This window comes from Camelus dromedarius, chromosome 1 (assembly GCF_036321535.1).
Source record: "Camelus dromedarius isolate mCamDro1 chromosome 1, mCamDro1.pat, whole genome shotgun sequence".
Classification (NCBI taxonomy): Eukaryota; Metazoa; Chordata; class Mammalia; order Artiodactyla; family Camelidae; genus Camelus; species Camelus dromedarius.
The window spans coordinates 88,217,298-88,234,608 of record NC_087436.1 but is presented as its reverse complement, the minus strand read 5'-3'; the positions used below and the strand labels follow the sequence as shown (position 1 = coordinate 88,234,608).

The 17,311-nt window shown below is 41.7% G+C and overlaps 1 long non-coding RNA gene and 1 other non-coding gene across 2 annotated transcripts; one reads left to right on the top strand and one right to left on the bottom strand.

The window, feature by feature from the left end:
• Positions 1–1,441: 1,441 nt before the first annotated feature.
• Positions 1,442–5,502, top strand: LOC135322172 (uncharacterized). Its single transcript, XR_010382539.1, has 3 exons — positions 1,442–1,821; positions 5,084–5,141; positions 5,469–5,502. It is a non-coding gene; the product is annotated as an uncharacterized LOC135322172 (long non-coding RNA).
• A 4,888-nt stretch (positions 5,503–10,390) lies between these two features.
• On the bottom strand, positions 10,391–10,517 carry LOC116149015 (small nucleolar RNA SNORA27). The gene has a single exon (XR_004132658.1). It is a non-coding gene; the product is annotated as a small nucleolar RNA SNORA27 (small nucleolar RNA).
• Positions 10,518–17,311: the final 6,794 nt, after the last annotated feature.

The window sequence follows — 17,311 nt, the reverse complement described above, 5'->3', positions numbered from 1 at the left end:
GAAATAACTTTGTTTCCCATGTCTTCAAAACAGAAGTAAAACTCGAAGACGTTCCCTATCCTATGGTTTTCTGTACCTCGCAGCAGAATTTTGCATATTCTTTGAGAAACATGGCACTACAGCACACTAATTATTAGGGTCTACCATCAAATTCACCTCTATTTGTATCCACCATTCAAGTAAGCCAAGAGAAGGAGACCTGCAGGGGCAGGAGACAGGAACGGCAGAGAGGAAAATCTGCTGGCAGACAAGGTAAGTTGCAGGAGAGCAGTACAGGGGAACCGTTCTGGCGCAGCACAGCAAGCCCTCTGAGCTGTTCAGACCCTCATCCCCAGGCTGTCTGCTCCTGAAAGCACGACTGCTAAACACACCCCTCAGAAGGCCCCCAGTGCTCCACCCCTGCCAGGAGCAACAATTTCCTGCAGCTCTGTTCTCGTAGCCACACCCACACCGTGCTTCCCGCCAAGTCTTATTCCTTCTCTAAGAACGCTCAAGTCTCTTGCTTGTTAAGCCTAACTTGAACTGAAACCAATCTCCCCAATTCTAGCTGAAGTTAGCTAACTTCCCTAATCACGAATATTTAGGGCCCCCTCTAATTGCTCTGTCACCAGCAGGATCACCTGCTAGGAACTGACTCGGTCCAGGTTCTAGCTGGGCCTTGCCCTCTGTATTTCTCTGTAAGCTCCCCATTGTCTCTGAACGAAGCTCTCAGGGAACCCCCGCCCTGCCTGGCATCTTCCTGCCAGAACATGCTTTCAGATGAGCTCACAATTGAATTAGTTTATTTGAATGGCTGGGGGTTTGGGCACGTAGGAGCCAATTTTAGGAAATGTATTGCCTATTGGATGAAGTGCTGATGAAGCCCAGAGCCAGCAGCTCTGAGAGCCTTCACACCCGGCCTTGCTGACTGCAGTGTTAAAAGTAAGTCGAAAGATGGGTTGTGTGTTGTGACCTCCTATACACACAGGAAATCAGTTTGCATTCATGGTGGGCTACGTAATAAGGACCAGCCTTTTCCCTAAAGTGAAAAATGTTGGATAAAATCTATTTAAATTCACATTAAAAACAATAAAGAATTGAAAAGAGAGTGGGATCTTCCATGCTAACTTTTGGGGAAAAGCCTGAACCTACAGGTCAAGAGAAAGTAACTGAGGATAAAAAAATCCTCAACGTCTGATCATTTATATTGCTAATAAGGGGACCTTGTGGGTAATCCAGTAAACTGCATCAAACAAAACAAAAGATGATAGGAAATCCCTGATGGGACTTGAAAACAACAACTATGCTTAGTATAGGTTGAGCCATATGAAATTGCTGATATTTGATCATTTATTACCTACAAAAAGAGTAATCCACATGACACAACTTATTTTAAAAAATCAGGGAAAAAAATTGCCCATGAAGATTTGTAAGGCATTGTAGGAAGTATGTAATATTTTGAGTGGGGAGGAGAAGACCAGGAACCTCACATGAACAAGAGGGGAACTTTCCCTTGAAGAAAACCCTACGAACAGGGTGGCATCTTACCTCCCTAACAGCAATGTATTTTTAGTTAGGCAGTTCATACACAGTTCCCCTGGGCTTAGAGTTTATAAGTGACAGAGACAGGATAACAAAAAGCCAAAACAGAGTAATGCTCCTTTGTAAAGAACAGTTGTAAGGAGATCATTTCTAAAGTCAAATGAAATTAATTTTGCTTTTCTTTCCAGTGACGGAGAGAGGCTGGATACTCACCAGGCCCACTCATTCCTCACAGACACACAACCAGACCCCCTTCCCAGGCCCCTTGCATCGAGCTGGGTGGAACCCTGTGCTGTGCTGGTAAATGTTTAACACCTGACTCTCCAGATGGGAAAAGGCCTCCCCTGTAGTACCTGCCTATTTCCATGTTGTAAAAATTCCACAAAGGCCTATTTCAAGACACAAACATGACATCATTGAATGTGGAGTTGGGGGGGGGGGATGCACCTAAGCAACTTTCAGAAGCTGGGACCCGCTGCTTACAGCACACCATTGAGACTGTGACTAGCTCTTATCAATGGGATTAGAGCAGAAGTGATGTGTCACTTAACAGGCAAGGAATTTTTTGCAGATGGCCTTCTCCACTCTCACCCTTTCACTCTGGCAGAACTTGGTGGCCTCAGGAGGAAGACGGTTGAAGTGGCAAGGTAGAAGGAGGCTAAAGTATTGAGTCTCTTCCTTGGGGGCTGTTTACTTCAGTGCTTAGAAACTTCTGCATTGGACTTTGCATGAGTGAGAAATAAATGTCTACTATATTAAACCATTGATATTTGGGGGCTGTTTGTTATAGCAGCCTATCCTGACTAACGTATGGCCTTTAGAGAAACTGCACCTGCTCTTCAGGATACCAGATTTTTATCAATTATATGTCCTTCAGCTCAAACTCTGACCACACAGCTAATCATTTAAATTATATACCTTATGTGATATTGTCATCTCTAACAACAAATATAGATTTGGTCTTTGTCCCTGTTTTGGGAACTGAACTTCTAAAACCCTTGGATTTCTTAAGTGATGAGAGCCAGAAAGGTGCCTTTTGTTATGTTTATGAGGTAACTTTTGGACCCATCTAAGGTTGGGAGCTGGTTACCAGGAGAACTAACCGTGTGATGGAAGTGTTATAACTTTTAGTCCCACCCCTCTCCCTGGGAAGGAAGGAAGAGGAGCTGGAGGTTGAATCAATCACCAGCGGCCAATGATTTAATCAATCATGCCTATATAATAAAGCTTCCACAAAAACCCAGAAAGAGAGGGTTTGGAGAACTTCCAGGTTAGTGAACATGTGGAGGTTCCGGGAGAGTAGCTCACCCAGAGGGGCGTGGAAGCTCTGAGCTCTTTCCCTCACCTTGACCTCTGCATCTCTGCCATCTTGCTGTTCCTGAGTTACATCTTTTCAAAATAAACCAGTAATCTGGTAAGATGTTTCTCCAGGTTCCGTGAGCTGCTCTAGCAAAGTAATCAAACCAGAGGAGAGGGATCTCTGGAACCACCTACCTGTGGGTCTTCTGCCTGTGGGTCAGAAGCCCAGGTGACAACCAGTACTACTGATTGGCATCTGAAGTAGGGGGTATTCTTGTAGGACTGAGCCCATAACCTGTAGAATCTGGTGGTATCTGCAGGTAAACAGCGTTGGAATTGAATTAAATTGTAGGACACCCAGGCAGTGTTGAAGAATTGCTTGGTGGTGTAGGGGGGCAACGTCCTCTCCTCCGCCACCCCCCTGCCCCCGCTGTTGGAATTGGTGATCAGAATCCTTACCTTACAATTTCTGATCCTGCTTTAAAAACAGTCTCACTTAAAAAAATCTTCATTTAAAAACAAAGCATTATCATCATCAGGCATTTATTAAACAGCAAAGTGAATGTTTCATAATTTTAATGAAGACTTCAAGGAAAACATTCATGAGACATTTTATTTTCAAATGTAAAAGTCTTAAAAAAAAAACCCAATTATTTAAGCCATTTACAAGAGCTTTGTATTAATTAGCAAATCATGATTCAACTCGCTTATGTAATCACTTTAACCCTTGAAATATAGCTATAAACAGATGCACCTAGGACCTTATTTTTATTTTCTCTGCAAACTTCCAACCTGAAACATAACAGCGGTTAATAAATTGTGTGTCAGGGTCATGTGACTTCATTTAAGACTGCAGGAGAATTTCTTGGCAGAATTTCTTCTAATGGTGTGGGCCCGAAAATAAGAAGTATCTAGTGAAATTTATGTGGTAACTGACCCCGCCTGGCTGTGTAACACTGCTAAGTGCAGCCGGCCGTAAGGAGGGAATTGAGTGGCTGAGAAAATGTCAGCACAAATTGACGTCATGAATCTTATTTCCTGGAACTACTTGGATCATCAAATTCTAACTCACCAATCAGACAAGAGGGGAAAATATCCTTTCAGCATATGTTTTCCCACAACTGATGAATATCCTGCATTTCTCAGTGAGCACCCCTGCTCCCCCACTGAGGTGGCCTTTCTTTTGGATGGTGGAAATTCCCAGGAGCAAAGCTGATGTTAGACCTTCCCTCCTGCTAAGACTCTGGGCATTTAGCTCTGGGTGATGTCACCGAAGGAAGGACTCCCAGGGCACAGGGCAGCTGGCTGGGCCTTTCTCTGGTGATGTTTTCCTGCTGGATGACCCCTTGGCTTTTAATACTCCAGTTTCACAGACTGCAGCCTCTCAACACATTTTTTCAGCTTAAGTTGTAGAGAAAAAAATTTTATGTATGTTCCCCAATCCAATAGCTTAAACAAAATAATACATAGGTGAAGTCTGAAGTTACTTCCCCAAACAGTTGGGAGATGGCACAATGATGTGAGGATGTTTGAAAAGGGCGCCATATGTGCAGACTTGGACGTGGCTTGATCTCGCAAGTGAAGTGTTGTGACAGTCTCATAAATTGTAAGTCCAAATAAGTGGTGTTTTAGCTCTTATACATTCTAATATGAGGGTTTACTTACCTGTAGGTATGTTGGTGTTTTATTGTTTGATTTTAGGAAATTGAGTTCTGGGAACTTTTAGGAGAACAATGAGCTCTGGAAAATAGATGGCGGATCACAGTTAGAGCATCTGGCAGGGATGCAGGGTGGAACTTAAAGATTTTCATAAAAATAGTATTAAAGGGAGTGGGGTGCCCTGTATTTCCTGCTTCTGAGATCAGATGACCTGCCTCCAGCTCTCAGTAGGTCAAATCACCCAGGAATGAATGAGCATCTTAGTAGATCCAAGCAACAGATATGGAGGGGAGAACAGGAATTTTTGTACCAATGGTCCAAAAAAAGTTGAGTACATATAAGACTGGCCAGGCATTCTGTATTCAGGTTAAAAAAAAAAAACAAACAAACAGAAAAAGGAGAATGATGGCAGAGATCTTAGTGATGGAGGCTCTCAATGTGTCTGTTTCTTGAATTCTGTTGCTGCGATAGAGACAGATTTCCTCTGTATCTGCTCCATGGCTATCATCCTGGTACCTCCTTTCAACATCCTCCTGGAAGTTCCCTTTGCCTCTCTTGTACATTGGATCTCCTGTTTTTTGTTTCCTGTATCTTCTTGGTCTAGGGTTTGATTTTGATGGACCAAACCCTACAGTAACCTCATCAGAAAGAGTGCCCTGGAGGTAAGTGTTTTGAAATATTGCCTGTTGAAATTTTCTTTATCGTAGCCTGTTAATTTATGCATAGAGTAGCTAGGTCAAGAATTTTAGATCAGCCATCATTTTCCTTCTGAATTATGAAGGCATACCTTAAATTTTTTTTCATTTCTGAATATTGTCTTTGGTTCTTTTTCAAAACCGCTGTGTCATTCTCACAATCCCTTGTTTCCTGATGATATTTTTAAGTCTAGTTCTTTGAACTTGGAAAGCATAGGTTAAAGTTCACGACCAATCATTCCAACATTGGTTCTCACTTGGGTTCGTGTCTTGTTTTCTGGTGTGCTTCTGCAGCTTGATGGACATCACCTGAGAAAAATGATTTGCGGCGGTTCTCTGGGGCCTCGGCTGGATGTGCCTTCCTGCAGGGCTTTGCGTGTGTTTCTGCCAGGTGCCTACGGGCACTATCTGGAAGGACCTCACCAAGTTGGAGAGGTTCCTGGCCCACCCAGGTTATGCGTATCCTGAATACAATTGCACGGAGGACCAATCTGTGGGTACAACCTCCATAGGATGCCTTCTCTTCCTCCCTGCACCCCCGTCTTTCACTGCTGCTCCCCAGGCAGCACCACGGCTGTCCTCTCTACAAGTTTCCGCAGCTCGGGGGAGGGAGAGCGAGTCTAGCTCGGGTTTGCCGTTCTTGCTCTGTTGTTCTGCTGGCCTCTCTGTGTATGTGCTCTAGTCTGAAAAGTGACCTGAGAGTTCCCAGCTGTCTTTTCCTGTCTTTACTTTTTTAAAGGTATCTTTATTTTCAAAAATAGACTATCCAGTTTTTCTGTTTTCAGCAGAAGGATTTGCTCAGTCACCTGGCATGCTGTTACTGGAAACAGAAATGCTCTGTTGACTTCTTGCTTCTAGTATTATTGTTAAGGGATCCAAAGCCATTCTGATTCCTGATCCTTTATATATGATTAGTTATTTGTTATTGTTTTTACTTTCGCTATCTCTGTAAACTAATAAATTGATACTAGTAGCTATTCACAATAGCCAGGATGTGGAAACAACCTAAATGTCCACCAACAGATAAATGGATAAAGAAATACAGTGGAATATTACTCAGCCACAAAAAAGAATGAAATAATGCCATTTGCAGCAACATGGATGGACTAGAGATTATCATATTAAGTAAATCAGACAAAGACAAATGTCATATGATATCACTTATGTGTAGAATCTAAAAAAATAGATACAAATTTTATTTATAAACCAGAAATAGACTCATGGACATAGAAAACAAACTGTGGTTCCCAGAGAGGAATGGTGTGGGGAAGGGATATATTAGGAGTTTGAGATTAATAGATACACATTACTATATATAAAATAAACAATAAGGACCCACTGTGTAGCACAGGGAACTATATTCAATTTCTTATAATGAGCTGTAATGGAAAAGAATCTGAAAAATGTATATGCATATATATAACTGAATCACTTTGCTGTGCACCTGAAACTAGCATTGTAAATCAACTACATTTCAATAAAAAATAAGAATTAAAAAATTGATGGTAGTATTGTAAAATTTCATAATGTTGTTCTTTGATGTGGGTCTGCTTTAGTCATTGTGCTGGGCTGTCAGCGGGCTCTTTCAATCTGCAGGTCGCATCCTTAGATTCTAAGAAATCTCCTTGAGTTACTTCACTATTCTCCTTCTGGGAATGCCTGTCAGATACTGTACCTCATTTACTGGCCCTCTGTTATGGACTGAATGTGTGTGTCCCCCAAAATTCATAGGTTGAAATCTAATCTAATGTGACAGGAGGTAGGGCCCTTAGAAGGTAATTAGGTCATGAGGTGGAGCCCTCATGAGTGGAATTAGTGCCCTTATGAGAAGGGACCAAAGAGGTGGCTCACCTTCTGTCGTGTGAGGATATTGAAAGAAGTCTGCACCCCTAAAGAGGGCTCTCACCAGAACCCGACCATGTTGGTACCCTAATCTCCGACTTCTGGCCTCCAGAAATTGAGAGAGAAAATTCTGTCGTGGATTGTTCCATTTCTGCTTCCGTGTTTTTAAATTTCAAGACCTCTTCTTTTTGTTTCTTCTAAATGTTCCTTTTTATAGCATCCCGTTCTTATTTTGTGAATGCAATATTCATGTCTGTAGGAATCTTTTTTAAATTTAAAAAGTTTTATTTCCCCTGCTTGGTTTCTATTTTTGTATGTGGCTTGTTTGCTTGCTTGTATGGGCCTCCACCTTCCCCAGTGGAGGATTTTTAGGATGTCTAGTAATCTTTGGTTGTCCGCTCCTGCTTAAGAGAGAAAGACTAAAAAGCCTATTGGAAGCTCTGGGCAGAAGGGTGGGATTTGTCTTACCTTCAGGGTGATCTGGGCCATTTTATTAGGGAGACTCCAGGGTCATTATGTTTTGACCCTAGCTGCCAGGCTCTGGGAGCAAAGTGGGGGAAAGAAGGCTAAGGCAGTCACAGTGTCTTGTGTGCACATGTTCGCCTCTTGTTTCTGCTTACTGTATCTGTGCCATCAGCTACGTCTGACGTCTCCGCTGCGGGCAGCCTTTCGCCCTCTGTAGAGAGGAACCCTCTAGTCTAGGGGAGGTTGTCTAGAGACCTAAACTGTGGAGCATATCTGGACGTTTAACTCCCCCTCTTCCTTCTCCTCTTTCTCCTCATCCTACTTGTCCTCCTTTTCTTCTTTGTTGAAAAAAAAAATTTATTGAGCTATAATCTACAGAGAAATGCACAGATTTTTAGGGTGGACCTAACTAACTGCTTCTTACATGATCCTAATTTTAGCCCATCTTTCACACCATCTTCTTGAAGTATGCAGTGCTGTCCATTCGTGAGCCTTTGGGGAATCTGGGGTGTAAATCGAGTGAGTGGTGTAATCAAACCCCGGTCTGAGGGAGAGAAGGATGGCTCTAGTTACTCACTGTCTTAGGAGACATGTCTTTCCCTTTGTTTTCCTTCCCTAGCACCTGGACTGAGATGAACAACTTACATCTCTAGGTGCTTTGCCTTTGTTAAGGGGCAGTTTTCCCTCCTACCTTTGTAAGAACGGTGTGGCCCTTCAAGGTCCCTGATATAATGTGGTGTCTCACCTCCAACTCCTGTCTCCTGGGTCCTGGCCCCCTGACTCCCTACCCAGCCTCTCCCCCAGGGCTCCGGGTTCCTACTTTCTGCAAATGCTTTCAGTAAAAGGTCAGCTTCAGCACTAGTTCACTATTCTCCAGTCCTGATTTTCAAAAGATAGTTATTGTATTTAATTCAACAGTTTAGGTCTTCTGTCACTAGAGGATTTTTCAGGATATTTAGTCCACAGTATTGCTGGAACAGTTCATCTTGTTAAATCCTATTCCTCTTTACAGGCTCAATTCAAAGGTCACCTCTTATGTAAAGGCTTCCCCCATTCTCCCGGAGGGGGAGACCTTCCTCTAAGCTTCCACGGTCCCTTGTGACACTCCTGCTCCAGCTGTAACTCACTTGGAAGGTTGCTTTGTCTGTGTGCTCACATATCTGTCTCCACCACCCATTATGATCTCAACGAATACACTTCCCAATGCACCTCTTACCAACTACCTCTTTCAGAGAGCCTGCCACCTAGGGGGTAATTAATACTCAATGAATTAAAAGGAAAGTAATTAATAATGTGTTAATGCCATAGTTCAAATTCTAACAAGGCTCCCAATCACATTGGTTGGGAAGTAGTAGATATCCGTGTATTTAATGCAAACGCGTATTGGGTGCCTTCATTTGGTCTCTGAAACATGCCAAGCTTGTTCTCATCTCAAGGTCTTTGCATTACTGTCCTTCTGTTTGGAATGCTCTTCCCCTGGATGTTTACATGGCTGCCACCTTCCCCTCATGTAGCTCTCACCTTGGATGCCACCTCCATAGAGAAGGCTCCGCTAATGTCCGCATGCCCAGTCATAGCACCCTATTTTCTCTTCCTAGTAGCAAGCATTACAGCATATAGTTCTATAATCAACTAAAATTAACTTATTTATGTATTCAAAAATAAGCACATTAAATGCAATCTATGCAGTAGCATCCCCAGGACCTAGAAGGATGCTGGCCACACAATAGATACTCAATGAATAATTTGTTGACTAATTGCCTAATATGTACAGGTGCAAGAGATTTTGGAAAATGAGGAATTGGCCCTGACAGGTTCACTGAACAGTTTATTTAATCAAAAGTGGATCTTCTTTTGGACCGCTTTTGAGATTTTTTCCCACGTGTGTGGTGAACAACTAGCAACATCTGCCTTTTTCTAGGCTGAAGTTATCTGTTATGCTCTGTGATTCTGGGGACCTTGCTGGTCACTTAATTATGCATTTAATTTTGTTTTCTAAGTACAGTCCTGCTTTGTCTGTAGGTAGTACCAGCTTTGGTCCCTCTAGTCATGGAGTTAGGTCTGATCCTTTGAGGTGTGGCTTGGGTTCAGCCCACGCATTTCTTCTAAAGAATGCCTGCCTCCCCACCTGTTTATCCCACGAAGTAGTCTGTGTGCTCAGTAGGAAGGAGGCATAAGGGTGCAGTTGAGGGAGAACACACTGCAGTGGGGATCTAGAAAAACGAGGTGGCACATGGCATCAGAGGATGAGAAGAGAGGGTATGCCTGAGCAGTGGGATAAAGGGGAAAAAAAGCAAATCAGAGAGGCCTCTGAATTAACTTGGATTAACTTTGATACTCAGTCCAGGGTCAGTTTTGCCCAGAATTGGTCTGAAAAGATGCCGTTCCTCTTAACTTCTCTTGGTGAGAAACCTTGCATGAAAGTGGAGGAAGGAAGGGGGCTTGAGATGGTCTTTTTTGCTCTGGGACATGAGCTTCTTACCTGACAAGGAACATGGGGAAGCAGAGCATAGATTTCTCCTTTCATTCTATGAATGTTCTCATCTCTGTGGCCCAGTGACCACACTGCCTTTCACTTTTCTCCTGCTCCAGGAAGCCAGGTCATGGTATAAGCCAAGCTTTGACCCTGCAGGCAAAATAAATATTCCTTGGAAGTTTTCTGACCAAGTCCAGCCTCACATGCACGAAGCTCCCAGCCGTGATCCTTCAGCTCTGGTGTGTAAAGGGTTTGTTAAAAGTGCCGATCAATCCTCCCTCAGATGTTACGGTTCATTGGGTTGAATGGTGGGGAGCGGGGTCCAGGAATTCACAACTTCTTCCTTCCTTCCTTCCTTCCTTCCTTCCTTCCTTCCTTCCTTCCTTCCTTCCTTCCTTCCTTCCTTCCTTCCTTCCTTCCTTCCTCCCTTAAAATTTGTTTCCTCTGACAAGTTATAAGACAAGCACCCAGTTTGCTTGAATTTTAAAAGGATCCTTCCTTCGCCCCACTTGAATGACCAATGAAGACATAAGTCCAGTTGACAAAGAGAAGAGGGGATGCAGATATCTGCATCTTAACCTGGCACCACCAGTGATGCTGATACAGCGGATGTGTGGATCACTCTTTTCTAAAACTGGCTTTTAGAAAACAGTGACAGTAGCATTTAGTGACATTTACCTGTTACTAAATGTTCGCCATGAGCTAGGCACTGTGCTAACACCTTACGTGTGTTCTCTTTCTTAATCCTCACAACAGCTCACCAGCTAGTGGAGTGCTATCATTAGACAAAGACACAGACTGAGCAGTCAGCTACAATTTGTAAGTGGTGAATCCTGGGCTTAAGTCCAAAGGTCTCTGATTTCAAAGCCCACGCCCTTGCATTGGGCTGGGAATTCTCTGGAGGAGTCCCTGGACCCTTGCTACTCGAAGTGTGGTCCTTGGAAAACGTATCTCTGGGAACTTCTCAGAAATGGAGACTCTCGGGCCCCACCCCACACCCTGGGAATCAGAATCTGTATTTTAACAAGATCTCCAGGTGATGTCTATACACATTAAAGTTTGAGAAGCGCTAATCTCGTATATTTTATTATTCATTTGTGTGCCATCTCATGCCAAAATTAGTAGTATGGTTTCCTATTATATATATCATGGAAATACCTTATAGCTAGGCAATGTAATTCATATTGGTTTATGAGGTTTGAGTCATCCACTCAACTCGATTTAGCTGAACCCAATTTTATTATTCTCACCCAGACTATTACAGTTATCTCCTATTTGACTTATCTGCCGTCAGTCTCTCCCATCTTCTATCCATCTGTGCAAATAAGTTTTGCTTTTTTTTTTTAAAGCAGTGGAGCCTTTATTAAAACAAAATTTTGGTGAAAGACCTGTAATAGTAAGATAAAAGTGCAGCTGCTGTGGTTGAAGTGTGTTTTGTATGTTTGTGTCGGGGGGGCAGTTTTGGGCTCTGTCTCCTTACCTCTCCCCCCCAGTTCCCAGGACACCGTCCCTGAACCTCCAGGTGTCTGTGGAGCACAGATGGCCATCCTTGCTCTAGCAGTGCCCAGCCTCGTCATCCTAACTCTTTCATGATCAGTTGTGTGGCACATTGTAAATCACTTAGTAACAGTTGAAGTGCCAAAGTTGGTGATAAATTTACTTTGTGAAAAATCACTTGCATTTCAGGATGCTTTCTTAAAGATGAAGTCCCCCATATTAGTTACACACGGGGAACTGGGAAGATGTCATCGTGGCTGTCTTGGTGGAAGAGAGTTGAGAGTCATGGATGCGGGCTGGCCTCTATGCTGCTGCCAGAGAGAGTTTCCTTAAAAATGTTGCTTCTTTGCATTAAACTCAGCCCTCCACAGCCTACAGAATCAAGGCCTCGTGCAAAGTGGATTCCTGACGTCCAGTGCCTGCCTCTAGTCCCTCCCGGGCCCAGCAGTTCTTCCTGCCTTTGAGCTCTTTGCTGGTCTTTGCAGCTCTTGGCTATTCTTTGCTACCCTTACCTGGCGTCTCATCCTTTTACACTTGTCTGTGAATTACAGGGATTGTCTAACTCATCTTTGTACCCTCAGGGCCTGGAAAGCAGTGGGACGACAAGTTATTACTTCCTTCTTTTTTCTTTTTTTGATTGAAGTATATAGTTGATTTACAATGATTGTGTTATTTACAGGTGTACAGCAAAGTGATTCAGTTATACATATACATATATGTATATATTCTTTTATAGATTCTTTCCTATTATAGGTTATTACAAGATACTGAATATAGTTCCCTGTGCTCTACAGTAGGTCCTAGTTGTATCTATCTTATATATAGTGTGTATCTGTTAATCCCAAACTCCTAATTTATCGCTCCCCCTCCACACCTCCACACCCCCTTTGGTAACCGCAAGTTTGTTTTCTATGTCTGGGAGTCTACTTCTGTTTTGTAAATAAGTTCATCTGTATCATTTTTTAGATTCTACATGTAAGTGATATCATACGAGATTTGTCTTTGTCTGTCTGACGTACTTAGTATGATCATCTTTAGGTCCCTCCATGTTGTTTGCAGATAGCATTGTTTCATTCTTTTTTATGGCTGAGTAATATCCTGTTGTGTTTATATACACCACATCTTCTTTACCCAGTCATCTGTCGATGGACATTTAGGTTACTTCCGTGTCTCCATGCTGTGAATACTGGGGTATTTCTTCCTTTCTAAATGAAGCAAACGAAAGAAAGTTACCTTGTAGTTTAGATTCCATCTTCTTTCCTTTGTTCAAGGTGACACTTAGACATACTCCTTTGAGTAAAAATAAAATACAATATGCTCCTCAGGGCTCTAACTTAACATAAAGATTTTCCAAATTCTAGTTTTTCTGTATGAATAAGAATTACTTATGTTGATTCCCTAAAGCAGCAGCAGTACTTTATCATCCTAATCATTTTCCATTTGCATGAGAGATACACATCAGAAATTTCCTTTTTGGTGCTAAACCCAGCAGTGCACAGAACCAGGCTTTTTAAAAAGTAATTCATTAGTTTGGAAATAGGAAGTGACAAGAGGTAATTGATCTGTTTCAATTTGCTCTCACAGGGGATAGCTTTGATTTCTTTGTCCCATGGCCCCTTTTGATTTAGTAGATGTATTTTCCAGAAAATTCTTATGGTTTTTTTTTCAATTCCATGGGGAGCAAATTGTAGACTGTTTTAAATCACAAATGTAGACCTCTCAGCCTCCATCTCTACTTTCCTCTTATAACTAAATATAGAAATTAGTCAATGCCAGCGTCTCCCGCTCTTGCCTTCCTCCATCTCAGCATTCTGCCCAACCTTCTTTATTCTCTGCTTTCCCCTCCCCCGCAGAGATTTTAATTTTGTTAAAACGTTTTTACTGCGGCTGTGACTCAAGCAGCTCAGCTGGCTGCAGAAACACAATGTCATTTAATATTCCAGCCACAGCCCAGACAGTTCTACGTCAGGTCATTGGGAGCAGAGCTGTTGCGACGGCTTTCTGACAATGATTGGCAACAACACCCTGCTGCGGAAAACAGCATGGAAACCAGCTAGTATGCCCTGCACGGCATTTCCGCTTTCAGACCAAACTACAGACCGCAGCCAAAGTAACGGAAGTGGGCGTGGTCACCAGATGATGCTATTACACTAAAGCCACACTCTTCTTTTTTTTTTTTTTTTTTTGAAGTATAGTCAGTTCACAATGTTGTGTCAATTTCTCGGGTACAGCACACTGTTTCATATGTATACATACATATATTCATTTTCATATTATTTTTTATTATAGGTTACTACAAGATATTGAATATAGTTCCTTGCCATACAGAAGAAACTTATTGTTTATCTTATATATAGTAGCTAATATTTGCAAATCTCGAAATCTCAGTTTACCCCTTCCCATTCTGTTTCTCCCCAGTAACTATAAGTTTTTCTATGTCTGTGAGTCTGTTTCTGTTTTGTAAATAAGTTCATTAATGTCTTCTTTTTTCTTTTTTTAGATTTGCCCATATAAGTGATAACATGTTATTTCTCATTCTCTTCTTGGCTTACTTCACTTAGAAAGACGATCTTCAGATCCATCCATGTTGCTGCAAATGGCATTATTTTATTCTTTTTTATGGCTGAGTAGTATTCCATCATATATTTATGTACCACATCTTCTTTATCCAGTCATCTGTCGATGGACATTTAGGTTGTTTCCATGTCTTGGCTATTGTAAATAGTGCTGCCATGAACATTGGGGTGCATGTGTCTTTTCAAATTAGAGTTCCCTCCTGATATATGCTCAGGAGTGGGACTGCTGGATCATATGTTAAGTTCATTTATTGCATTTTGAAATATGTCTTCTTACACTCTCAACTCCAGCCCTCATTAAGCCCTTCTGGAATGCCTGTTAGATGTATTTGGAGGTTTTCCATTACTCTGTGGTGGACTTGTCTGTGCCTTTAAAAAGATGTTTGTTATCTTTTATGCAGCATGTCTGGGTATTTTTTGTAAAAGAAGGATTTTCAGCTTCCTGAATCAATCATATTATCAGAAAGTGGAGGTAGGTATAAAAATTGCCGTAGTCTGCCTGCTAATTTACATCTGTTCCCAGTTCTCTGTCCTAGGCTACAGAATGGAAGTTCACTTGCATATTAGACTCCACCCAGATGTTCCAAACATCCTATACCCAACATATCTAAAACCTGACTCTCAAACTTGCTACTATGCCTATGTTCTGTAGCTCAGCTAATAATATTACCATCCACCCAGTCTTCCAAATAGAATCCAATTTTGCTTTGAGTCCTCTCTCTCCTTCACCACAACTGTATCTTTTCTCAGTGTCCTTGCTTATTCTCCAGGCCAGGCTGCCATTGTGTTCCATTGGCGTTATCCTTATAGCCTCCTGGCTTGACTCTCTCACTGTTCTTTATGCCTGCTCCTGTCCGTTTACCCTAAGCTTCTGGAATTGTCTTTCTGAGTCTTGAATCTGGATGTCATTTCCCTGCATAGAAAACCTATCTGACTTTCTGCTGTCTGCAAAATAAAGTTCAAGATCTTTGCTTGGCCATAAAGGTCCTACATAATTTATCTCTCCTACCCACCTTTCCACATCCAGTTTCCTGTCCTTGACACTTTGCATAGACTCTCTGTCCCTCGGTGGAAGTAGCATACTCCCAGGACTTTGTTTAAGCTCTTCTTCTCTGGAATGTCCTTGCCTTCATTCACACGTGGAAATCTAGGACTCGCTGGTTAGTGAGGCTTAGACTCCCAACCAGACTTAATTACTACCACCTCCATGTGAACCTGGATGTATAGAGTTCATCGTAATGTGCCTTGTATTGCAGTTAGTTGTGTACTGAGATGGAGCAGCCAGGTCCTTGGGAACATAAGGCAGCTCATGTATTCACCTCTGTCATCTTGAAAAAGGTTAGGAGATGAATACACAGTTGTTGAACTGAGTTGTTATAATATAACATTACAAAAAGAACTCTGAGATGTTAGGAATCTATGTCTACTACTTATAGACAACTCTAAAGGGTCTAGAGTCATAGAAGAAAGCATATATGTGTATACACAATTTACATATAGAAATCATACACATGTATATATACATATATTGTCATATATATTCCAAATATCAGATTTTTTGAAAACTCATTTATATTTGACAAAGTCAAAGTTAAGAGCAGGTCTGAACAAGTATGATAAAAATACTAGTACCAATTTTTAATCCCCCCCATCTCAGCCCCCATAAGTCCTCTCAGAACGATTTTGCAGAAGTGGTTGTGGGGAAAGCAGTGACCTTACCCACTCTCCCCCAGTCAATATTCTAGACAAAGTAGGGCGAGGGGAAGTAATGACAGATACTGGAAAGCAGCAGGCATGGGTGATAATTCTCAGATCTATTTGATGGGAAGACTAATTCAGTATTGAGAATAAGAAAAGAACATATGAAATATAGAATTATTAACAGATCTCCATCTTTTCTTAGGATCGTATGAAACCAGCGTTCATTGTTAATCTGCCAGCACATATCATTACTTACCAAGGTTAAATGAGGGAGTGAGAGGATGTTTTGATGATTTGCTTCTTGTACAATGGGGAAGACACTTTAAATTATTCCAAGAGAAATCCAGCCTCAAAGAATGTTTCCAAATAACACTTCCTGAATTCAAAAATGTTCCTGTTTTTTCTACTTTGTATGGAATGATGATAAAAAAAATTTTTAAACCCAAATTCAAACTAATTAGTGGTATTTAATGGTAGTGGTATTTAAGACTTTAAAAAAAATCTCACTTTTGCTATTTATTGTGTTGTCTGGTTACTGAACAAGAGGTAACCTTTCAGTTGGGAGCCTTGAAAAATATCACTGGAGTTTTTTCATGTTTAGTTCAAATAAATTCTCAGTTTAATATCCTGCTAGAGCTTTCTGGATATTGATTATTTCTTTTCAGTTTATCAGATGACAAGGGCCTCCAGATACAAGCCTTTATGTCGTACAAAGTTCACCATGTGAAGTCCCCAGGAAAGCCTTTCATGCACCCAAAACACGTTGAAATATTAGGACCTCAGGAAAGCAACAGACTTCTCACCTTTCAAGTTAGTTGACAGTGATAAGAAAGTTAAAGAATAGGTGAAAACAGGGATAGGACTTGTTAAAGAACAGGAGATTAGCAGAGAAAAGAAGAAAATAATCTTCTTGTGGAGGAGGGTGTAGCTCAGTGGTAGAGCACATGCTTAGCAAACACGAGGTCCTGGGTTCAGTCCCCAGCACTGCCATCAAAATAAATAAATAAACCTAAGTACCTACCCAATCCCAGAAAAAAAAAGACCCAAAGTGAAAAAAGAAAATAATCTTCTTATGCAAAGCAAACCCTTATTGTTAAATCACTGAGGAGGTGAGCGGAATGCTGAAGGCTCCTCTGGTGCAGACTTTGAGATAACACGAAGAGGACCTGGATTAAATCACATCTCAACTGATGCCTTTTGTAGGGACCAGGAAGTGCACATCGAATCACGTGATTGGAGAGCAGATGAGATGGTATTTTTACAAAGATGACTGTTGAATGAGATCTGACGTGTTATCAGAGCCAGGGGTATAGGCTGGAAAAAGTCAGGCAAGGACACAAGGAATCAAAGCCTCGAATAATGTAGCAGGAGGTTTGGAAGCAACAGCTGCACACAAACCAAAGTTGAGACACCAAGATCCTTTCAGCACAGGAGCTAGGTTAGTCATAAGCCGCTCTAGCTGTTCAGTAACAGTGAGATCACTGCGAGGCACGGGAAGCTGGTTGTACCTTGATGATAGATTAATATTTATAACAACTGCTTATTTTGTGCACCTCCCCTTTACCCAACTGGATGTTCCC